Source organism: Ixodes scapularis, unplaced genomic scaffold (genome assembly GCF_016920785.2).
Source record: "Ixodes scapularis isolate PalLabHiFi unplaced genomic scaffold, ASM1692078v2 PGA_scaffold2__306_contigs__length_199485367, whole genome shotgun sequence".
In the NCBI taxonomy this organism is placed as follows: Eukaryota; Metazoa; Arthropoda; class Arachnida; order Ixodida; family Ixodidae; genus Ixodes; species Ixodes scapularis.
Genome location: NW_024609857.1, coordinates 123,400,804 through 123,411,309, shown reverse-complemented (window position 1 = coordinate 123,411,309; position 10,506 = coordinate 123,400,804). Strand labels below are relative to the sequence as shown.

The following is a 10,506-nucleotide window of genomic DNA, read 5'->3' as shown; positions in this document are numbered from 1 at the left end:
ACCTCGCAGGTCGTCCTCAAAAGAGAGCGAGCGAGCCCCTCGCTCCTCCTCTCAGAAGAGGACTTCCTCACCCAAGAAACCTCCAGCTTCGGGGGGAAGCACACTAGCTGACTCCCGGAGTCTGAATGGGCAGGCAATGCCTGTCCATGGTTTGAGGACTGCCTCCGGTGAGGAGCGGCACTCTCGCCAAAACTCGCTGGAGAGGTCCTCCTCATCCAAAGGGCAGCATCGGGCTGCCCCTTCAGGATCTCAGGGGCAGGAACAGAGAGACTCGGGCAATATCACGCCCAGTATCTCCCCTGCCTCTTCAGTGGGGGGCGGTCGTGGACGGGGTTTTCCACCCCGTGCTGCGGACCTACCCAAAACTGTAGGAAAAGTCTCGTCCGAGGAGGTAGAGGCGATGGACGAGGCTACTGATCCGGCTACTCCTGCGTCCGACCACGAAGACATGGAGTGGCAAACCTCAAACCGTAAATCGAAAGGGAAGAAACCTGTGACTGCTCCCAAATAGATTATATCAATTTACCTCTTTAATTGCGAGTATTAATTTTCTTTTTCTCTCTCCCTTTTTATTAATTTATTCATATACTTTTTTACCTAAATGAGAAACTTGCATTTTATGCAATGGAACTGTCGAGGTCTGTTACCCAACATCGATGATGTTAATTATTTTATGGATGAGCTTCGGCCTATTGCCCTCTCTTTACAAGAAACTCATCTTCAAACACATCACACACAAATTTTGCGACATCATCAAGTGTTCCGCAAAGACCGTTCGAACTCCAGTTCTGGCGGTGTAGCAGTGGTCGTGCAGAGTGGGGTTGCCTGCTCGGAGGTTCCTCTTTGCACACCGCTCGAAGCTGTAGCCGTACGCCTTCTTTTAGACCGCCTCATAACAATTGTGTCCATTTATTTGCCACCAAATGTTCCATTGCAACTTCACGAACTCCAAGGGCTTGTAGGGCAACTCCCTCAACCCTTCTTAATTTTAGGAGATTTTAATGCCCATCACCCTATGTGGGGCAGTACTCGCCTCGATTCTCGAGGCCGAGTAATCGAGCGGTTTTTACTAACATCTAACTTGTGTATTTTTAACGGGAGAGAACCTACTTTTTTCAGTTCTGCTCACAATTCATTTACATCTATTGACCTTTCTATTACTTCACCTTCATTACTTCCATGCTTTTCATGGAAGGTTTTTAATAATCCTTTTGGGAGCGATCACTTCCCTATCGTTTTAGAGAGTACTGTCTCTCTTCCGACTCTTTTAACGCGAATGCCCCGTTGGAAGGTAGACAAGGCAGATTGGTCCATCTTTCAATTGGAAGCACTAATCGATTCTTCTATAATCTCGAACATGAACCCAGAGGAAGCAACACTGTATGTCACAGAGGTTATAATAAGCGCTGCCACACGGAGTATTTCTCAAACGTCTGGTTGTCTTCCTAAAAGATGCAAGCCTTGGTGGAATGATGACTGTAAAACAACACGAAAGTCCCAGAACAAAGCTTGGTGCATCTTTCGTAGATATCCAACTTCTAGGAACCTACTTGAGTTTAAGAAAAAAAGAGCTAAAGCTCGCTGGACAAGACGCCAGGCGAAGGGAAGCTCCTGGAGGAAGTATTTGACGTCCTTAAGTAGCTTTGTACCTGCAAAAGAAGCGTGGGATCGGCTTAGAAAGGTTAGGGGTGACTACTTACCCTTCAGAATTCCCCTTTTCCCTGCATCATCTTCAACGTCCCTGAAAGATCAAGCGAATGTTCTTGGGAAACATTTCCAAGACGTTTCTAGTTTACGCAATTGCAGTGAAGCATTTAAAAAGTTTAGTTCGACAGCAGAGAAACAGCCGATCATTCTGTCTGGTGCTCGTGACGCTCCATACAACAGGCCTTTTACACTCTCTGAGCTCGAAGTGGCTCTCAGTGTAAAAAAACAGTCTGCTCCTGGACCAGACAATATTCATTATGAGATGCTAAGGCACCTGTCACCTGATTCTCTAGGCAGTTTGTTGACCTTTTATAACTCATTGTGGCATCGCTCTGCATTCCCCGAGGTTTGGAAAAGAGCTCATGTAATCGCTCTTCTGAAGCCTGGTAAGGATTCTTCTCAACCAACTAGCTACCGCCCCATTGCACTCACAAGCTGCTTGGGAAAAACCTACGAAAGAATGATTAATCGACGTCTTGTTCATTTCCTGGAGACTGAGAATGTGCTTGACAATAATCAATGTGGTTTTCGGGCTGGACGTTCCACCCTTGACCACCTAGTCCGCCTTGAAACCTCTATTCGGGAGGCATTTGTACACCGCCAGTTCTGTCTCTCTGTGTTCTTTGATCTGCAAAAGGCGTACGACACGACCTGGCGCTATGGGATCCTACGGGATCTCTATGCTTACGGTGTTCAGGGTCGCATGTTGCGATGTATACAAAACTTCTTAATGGGACGTACCTTCCAAGTGCGTCTGGGCTCCACCTTATCGGACGTGTTTTCTCAAGAATGTGGTGTCCCTCAGGGAGGGGTGCTGAGCGTCACTCTTTTCGCTGTTAAAATCAATAGCCTGGCTAAGGTGATACCACCGACAGTATCTTATTCTCTGTATGTGGATGATGTGCAAATTTCAGTTTCTTCTTGCAATCTGCGTAGTTGCGAACGTCAACTGCAAGTGACAATCAACAGGATGAGCAAGTGGGCAGCCGAAAATGGGTTTCGTTTTTCCCCTGACAAAACCGTATGTGTTCTTTTTTCACTGCGTCGAGGGTTATCACCAGATCCTACCTTGCATCTGAATAATCATGCCATTACTGTAAAGGAGGCACATAAGTTCCTAGGTGTGGTATTTGACAAAAAGCTCACATTCATACCCCACTTGAAAGAACTAAAACAAAAATGCCTACGATCTTCCAATATTCTTAAAGTGCTGTCACACACAACTTGGGGGTCTGACAGACGATGTCTGCTGCGAATTTATAACTCTTTAGTGCGGTCCCGGTTGGATTACGGTGCACCGGTATATGCGTCGGCACGACCATCTGCTTTGAAGATGTTAGACCCAATCCATCACTTGGGGCTGCGTCTAGCCACAGGTGCTTTTCGCACGTCGCCCGTGCTGAGTCTGTATGCTGAAACGCATCAGATGTCGCTTGAGCGACGCAGACAATATCTTAGTCTCTGTTATGTCTACAAAGTTTATAGTGATCCGCACCACCCTTCGTTCTCCGCTCTGCAGACCTCTGCATCACTGCGCCTTTTTGAGAATAAGCCCAGTATTGTTCGGCCCTTGAGCTTTCGGGCTGAGAGCATGGCAAGGTCGCTGCACCTTTCTTTTGATGAGCCTCCCTTGTTGAGACAGGCCTATAGGGTCGCTCCTTGGGACTTGGTGCCAATCTCTTGTGATTGGTCCCTCTCAAGGTACAGCAAAAAGGTTGTTCCTCCTTTCGTTCTTTTGCGGGAGTTCGCAGAGCTAGAGCAGAAATATAGTGACTATCTCCACTTTTACACTGATGGCTCGAAAACATTGACTTGCGTAGGCTGTGCAGTTTGTTCTCTCGCTTTCAGTGAAGTTAGGCAACTCAACCCTCTAGCAACTATTTTTACCGCCGAATTGTATGGTATCCTGATTGCTGTTGAATATATTCTAGAAAATAACATTAGCAAAGCAGTTTTGTTTGTTGATTCCCAAAGTGTTCTCTTAGCTATTTCATCTTTAGCAGACAGCAAGAACGCCCTTGTGCAACAGGTTCGTTTTCAGATAAACAAAGCTTTCCATCTAGGACAACTTATGAAATTTTGCTGGGTGCCCAGTCATGTGGGCATTCCTGGTAACGAGAATGCAGACCACCTTGCACTTAGTGCAAAAAACTACATGGAAACGTCTTTTGGCCTGCCACACCAAGACCTCAAGCCAGCCTTAAACAAGTCAATTATCAAGTTATGGCAGCTGGACTGGGACACACAGATCGATAACAAACTCCACATTATTAAGCCCAACTTAGAAGTATGGGAGAGTTCCTCCCATAAGAACCGCCGTTCGGAAGTCCTTTTGTGCCGCTTGAGAATCGGTCATTCTCGATTGACGCACCTGCACTTGCTCTGCGGTGAAGATGTAAAACTCTGCGAAAAGTGTGGGAAAGTGTTAACCGTCCTTCACATCCTTTGGAATTGTAGATTTCTTGATCATCAACGTCGAAGATATTTTCCTGAACTTTTCAGAAACCACCTTTCATTTCATCCTTATTTTTTGCTTGGAGATAGGCCTTTGGTACCATTTGCTCGCGTTTTAAGTTTCCTACGTGCAATTGGCTTTTTGCATCTGATATAAGTAGACAAGTAAGTTTAGACATAACTGCATGCTAGGCTTTTTAAATTAACTTTCTTGGCGCAATATGGCCACAGTCGCTCTTGCGCCATTAAACCCCAATCATCATCAACCCCTTCAAGGAAGCACGTCTCGTCGTGGAGCTACGAGGTCGATGGCTCGATGTTAAGGTTTGAGATGGAGCACGTGAATGGCATCTTTTTGTGTGCGACGTCTGTCATATTGTGGGTTCAGGGCTTCAATGCCATACACTGAGAACATATCAGATAAGATTCTGTTCAAACAATAGGTAAAGACGGATTGGGGGGGGGGGGGGGCAGGTTTGCAGAATTTTAGACGCGACTTTGACAGGAAGGCACATCCACAGTCACTTGGGAGTTTTCGAGATGTGCCATATTTCAATAGCTCATCAATGAAGCTGGGTTGGTCACGGCTGAAAGCTTGTGCAATGCTTGGAAGCACATTGTTGGGTGGAAGAAGCGTTCCAACAAGGCAATGCCGCTAGTGCTCACATCCTGCCCATCATCATCGGGCTGGATAAAGATGACACCTCTGAGAGTGACGCGTCTGGTGTGGAACCTCTGGGTAAAACGTGATGTCTTTCGACTAAGCTTTAAAGAGATACTGAACCGAATTTTCGAACTCGCAGAACAAGGCTGTACAGATAGGCGGTACGATGCAAAACCCCAAAACATCACTCGTACAGCGATATCTCTAACGGATCGCCATATTTTTAGAAAAGAAGTGCTCGACTGAACCCGGTTGACGAGGCCGACAAGACAAGGCACGTCACGATTCGATTCCCCATTCCCTCTCCTCCTCACTACGTCCCGTGTCGAGCTGGTGAACCGAAGCGAGGCCGCTCCCCTTCATTTTCAAATTCTCCCGGAGGACGGTGATGTCAGAGGCCTCGCTTGGTCTCGCCCTTCCTTTCCAAAAGTGCGGCCATTCCTTTTGAGATATCGATGTACAAGTAATGTTTTGGAGTTCGTAGAGTCCTGTTCAACGCTTCTAGAGCCTTATTTTGCGAAATTCAAAATTCGGTTCAGTATCCCTTTAAAGAGGCAAGCACATACCCTGTACGGCTTCAATGTCTGGATCTTTGGACCCTACAGTCAACACCCCAGACCACAGAATGGTCCTTTTAAAGAGAGAAGATCAAGAACAACTCGTGGAAGCGCCGAAGAGAGCTCCGAACTCTGTTTTGAAGCATAAATAATTCTGAAAGCCATTCGCTTGACTGACAGGCACTTTAACAAGAAGAGGGCATAACCTGTGGTAGCACGTTCTGCCCCCCCTCCGAGCCTAAGCACCCTCCGGCTACGTGCCTGTGCCCCCTCAGGTTTGGCCTGCCGCATTTTGCAGTATGTGAAGGTATCCGACCTAAATTTGTCCCGCGGAAAAGTGCGGACAGCATCTTCTGGCGTGGAGGTGAAGGGAACATTAATGCAGATGACTGAATTTTATCAGGCCCGCAGAAAATGAGTCGCTGGAAGTCAGCTTCCGAGTGAGTAATTGCAACCAGTCTTCGTCGTTTTTTCTTTCTTTTCCTAAGGTGATGCTACGGCTTCAAATTTTGTTCAAACTTGGTGACACTCAGGTGGAAACAATTAGAAAGATTCAGCAGGCTTTCGGCGACAATGTCATGGACATTGCACAAATTAACAAGTGGTACTACCGGATCAAAGATGGCCGCACGTCTGTGAAAAGCGACGCACGTTCCGGAAGGCCTTCAACTAGCCGAAATAACAAGGTGATTAACCAAGTGCGGACTTTTTTTGTGCAGGACCGTCGCAACACCGTTAAAAAACCTACAGCTGAGGTGGGAGTATGTTCCAGTTCAGTGCATTCAATTTCGAAGGAGGATTTGGGTCTACGTAGTGTGTCTGTGAAATTCGTGCCAACGTTGCTTACTATGGAGCAAAAGGAACTCTGTCTGGAGGTCTCGCAAGACATGTTGGACTCCATAAATGGTGACCCCAGCTTCCTGAACACCGTCATCACTGGTGATGAGTCATGAGTTAATGCTTACGATCTGGAAACCAAGATGTAGTCATCACAATGGAGACATTCAACATCCCGGTGTGAAAACAAGCATGACAGGTGCATAGCAACATCAAAGTGATGTTGACCATTTTCTTTGACTCTCCTGGGGTAATGCATCCCGAGTATGCACTACAAGGTTAAAACATTACCAAAGAGTACTACCTGAACGTATCTTCTGCTAGTACTCTTCACAATGCCGTGCAGCACGAGACACCGGATCTATGGGTAGCTGGAACACGACAGTGGCACCGCGACTGCACCAGCTCGTTCTTTGCATCTGATTGAGTTTCTTGGCCAGACACAGCACGCATCAGGCTCTCTACTTTCCCGACGTCGCTCCTTGTGATTTCTGGCACTTCCCCAAGATAAAAATGCCGCTGAAAGGGACCCTATGTGAATCACAAGAAGATATAATGCGGAATATGACGGCCCAGCTGAAGTCCATTTCCAAAATGGCGTTCAAAAAATGCTTCAAACAATGGCAGGGCCGCTAGGGCAAGTGTCGGTCATCCCAAATGGATGTGTGTGTCATCCCAAGGGGACTAGGATTTCAGTCCTTCCGGCGCGTGCTCCTTTTATCTATATAAAAGATTCCAAGTGTATTTCCAAAAATAAGGCGTTGGCAAACATACAAGTGCTATTTGTTTTAGATTTTTGCTTTAGAAAAAGTACTGCTGCAGACGCCAGCAGGTGCGGCGCAGAGAACTATGATCTCGGCGTTCTTTGATGCTTATATAATTTAGCATACGTAGGTGAAGGCACGGGCCCGAAAGCGCAATTCTGCACTGACCTCTTGGCGCGAGCGCTCGCGCATAGAACATACATTTGAAAGACATGCGCTTGAGCAGAAACAATTGTAGTGAAAAGAAGAAAACAAACAACGCTTCGGGGGAACCGGTGGACGCGCTTCGCCAGAATCACCTCCGCGTGCTCGGTGTACTCAACGTTACTTTGCGTGTACTCAACCACCGCTCAAGTCATTCGGATATGTAAAAAGAGAAAAAAAAATGCGTCAGCATGTTCAGAAAGTTTGAATTGCAGAAATTAGTTTCGATAATTAATACAACTCATTAAACAAGTGTAGGCTAGCGAGAAAACGAAACCGACGAAAACGTGACGTGTAGCGACCATTCAAATTTATTTATAACCTGCAGTTCACTTTTGCAGTGGATTACATTAGAGATAAGAGCGCTTTCCTAATGGCGGTAGGGGAAAATATATACGGGTAAATCTTGCACAGTCTTTTTGTATTTATGCAAAATATGACAGTGGTCACCAGCCTATTCGGTTACAAAAATTGCAGCATATAAGCTGGTGGTGACGACTTTCCGTGCGTATAGGTATGGAGAGTGTCAGTGTCTCATGTTATACCTTGTGCTGTTTGTAAACGCGTTCATGTACACAATGCATATGTTACGTCTATGTCGCGAATGTGTGAAGTGTGGTGTGAAATAGGTGTATGGCGAGGCGCTCACAGTGACTGCTAGTTTTTTTCCCTTTTTGTTAGTTTGAGCGCTGTCCGTTAGGTTGCGCTTGTCGCCGCCCAATTCAAGGAGTCGCGCGTTTATATGTCTCTTTATTTAGGTAAAAAAACATCCGTCAGGTGGCACTTGTCGCCGCCCAATTCAAGGAGTCGCGCGTTTATGTCTATTTATTTGGGTGAAAAACATGGAGGCATTCCATGGCTCCACAGAGCAGCCTACGGAGGCTTGGGTTCGGCTCTCGGCCTCTCTCTCGTCCCAGTAGGATCAGTCCAACACCTGATCAGTCCCATAGCAAGTTGAACGGGTGTTCCGTGCGGTGTACAGCTCCAAGTGCGTGCACAGACGCGGTGAGGATTACCAGGGACTTGAAAGTGGATAACAAATGCTAACAGGTGAGCAGGAGCGTTGAACGATCGGAACCGACGCCGCTTGAATCGGTGATGCTTCGCATCGCCGCTGTCAACCGGAAACGCCGAATCACGGCAAGCATAGCAAGCAGATGCTCTGTTCAATAAAAACATCATTCCATTTGTCGCTATACGATTCCTTCTTTGAATGTTTTCTGGCCGCGAAGCAAATGCAGCCGGCTGCGCGAAAGCAGTCTCGGACAAACCCGTGAATTCCCCACTAAGTGCGGTGCCGGTGCTTCGAGGCGCGTTTTGGAGTGCTTTAGTGCACACGGAAGACAGCGAAACGGGCTCACGCACTTGAGAATCGTATTTTAGAAAAAAAACAGTCCAGCTCGCTAGGCCTTACTCGTATCGCTCCCCTGTCGCTTGCCAGCCGCCTTGTTTCTTTTGGGGGTGCTCACTGTGATTACCTGTTGATTGCGTGCCGTGTGACTGCCCTTGGGGTCGTTAGTATAACGAACGGGGGGGGGGGGGGGGGGGGGTAGCGATATCTGTGACGGCCGTGCTACTTGTTAAGAAGCCTAGGCTAGCAGTTGTGCTGCACTGACTCAATTTCTCGTCTGCTGCGTGAACCGCTGTTGCTATGACGTAGACAGACTTCGCTATTTATCAACGCTCAGTACAAAATAGCTTTGCTTTGCTTTTGATGTTGAACAATAGAATGCGACAATGAACTGCAGGTTACCTTGGAAGTGATTTTTTTTTTTTAAGTTTTAAATATAACATCGAGTAAGAAAATTCTAACATATTGCCACTTACATTGTATATGTGCACAGGTCGTAGTACGGCCACTCGATGATACGATGCCGTAGTGGATCGAGAATGTTGCCCTTGGTCTGGGTAACCAGCCTAGCTCGAATGTCAACAGGCACCTCCGGTAGCCTCTATGCCTTCGGGTCCTTACTGGAGCAGAGCAGAGCAGGTGTGGTTGATGTGGTCGCCGCCGTCACGACACCTGACGAAAATGCCGCTGGCTCCACACACAACAGCACTGCAGGTCCTAGAACAAAACAGAGAAATTTTCTTTTTTGCTTAAACATGTTGAGTTTCCAAATAAACTGAGGACAACGCGTGATGCAGAGTCCCATTCTCATTTGTTGCTGCCAAATTGGTAAACTTTAGAGCAGGTGAGAGCTCAAAAAGTAAAATACATTAGTCTCAACCGCATTTCTATTGAATGTTCTACATATTTTACTCTTCAGGATTAGCAGCCCGGGAAAATCAGAGCTCTAAATTTCTTCGCAGTCGGTTTTGCTGTAATCCACAGGCAAACGTTATGAACAGTACGTCGCCTATGCGAAAATTTTCGAACACAAATTTAAATCGATTTTTGTGGCTGAAATACGGCATGGAAAGGAAAACATTTATGTCTGAACTTTGTTCCCGGGATGTTATGATCGGGTTATGTTGCTCTTTTCACAGCAAAGATCTCCGACGCCAAATATTTTGGCGATAATAAGAGTTGAGGGTCTAGTAACTTCAGAAATGCTTTCGTATCAAGTTAAGACAACCAGTCAAAACTTTTTATTGATCAAATTTTCGTTTTGAATCTCAGTATGTGCATCAGAGAGAATAGAAACGCCTCGATCTTTCTAAAGGTAGTGCTGCTTAGTTTTACACTTATATGGAAGGAAATCCTGTGGGATTACAGAATGTAAACTAACATAAACCATTTAATTACGTGGAATAATAAAGGAAAAACGAATTTCCTACCTATAACTAATATTAAAAAAAAAAGATTAATATAAGTTTTAAGTACACTTAGGTGCTCTCAATATGTATCAGCGGTGCTAAATTCAACACTTATATCAGGCAGCTTACCACATAAATCAGTATCTTGAGTGAACTAGCGAAGAAACCAAATTTTCTACATGAAACAACAAACTTACTTGTCATTGAAATTCCCCAGAGTCACCAGACATTGAGGATAAATGATCTTGATCTTGGATTTATTATCCAGAATCCTGTCGTCTTCAACGTCCACATACTCGTCCAAGCTTTCGTCCTTAATCTGAAATAAGAAGGGAATTGAATATTGTAAAACAAAAGCTTGAAATATACTCGAAGTTTGTGCGCTATGGTACATCGTGTTGGCCGAAAGGTTAGAGAAAGGGCTGCATGTTTGAAAATAAATTTCATCATTTGCAACTTCGACAGTAAACTAGAAATATTGGAGCACCTGTGGGGTGAGAGATACCTAAAAGACGTAACTGAAGTGTCCTATTGTAAACTACAGTGTGGGCGTCACCTT

General features: G+C 45.8%; 1 pseudogene; it reads left to right on the top strand.

The window, feature by feature from the left end:
* Positions 1–5,873: 5,873 nt before the first annotated feature.
* Positions 5,874–6,572, top strand: LOC121836594 (annotated as a pseudogene).
* Positions 6,573–10,506: the final 3,934 nt, after the last annotated feature.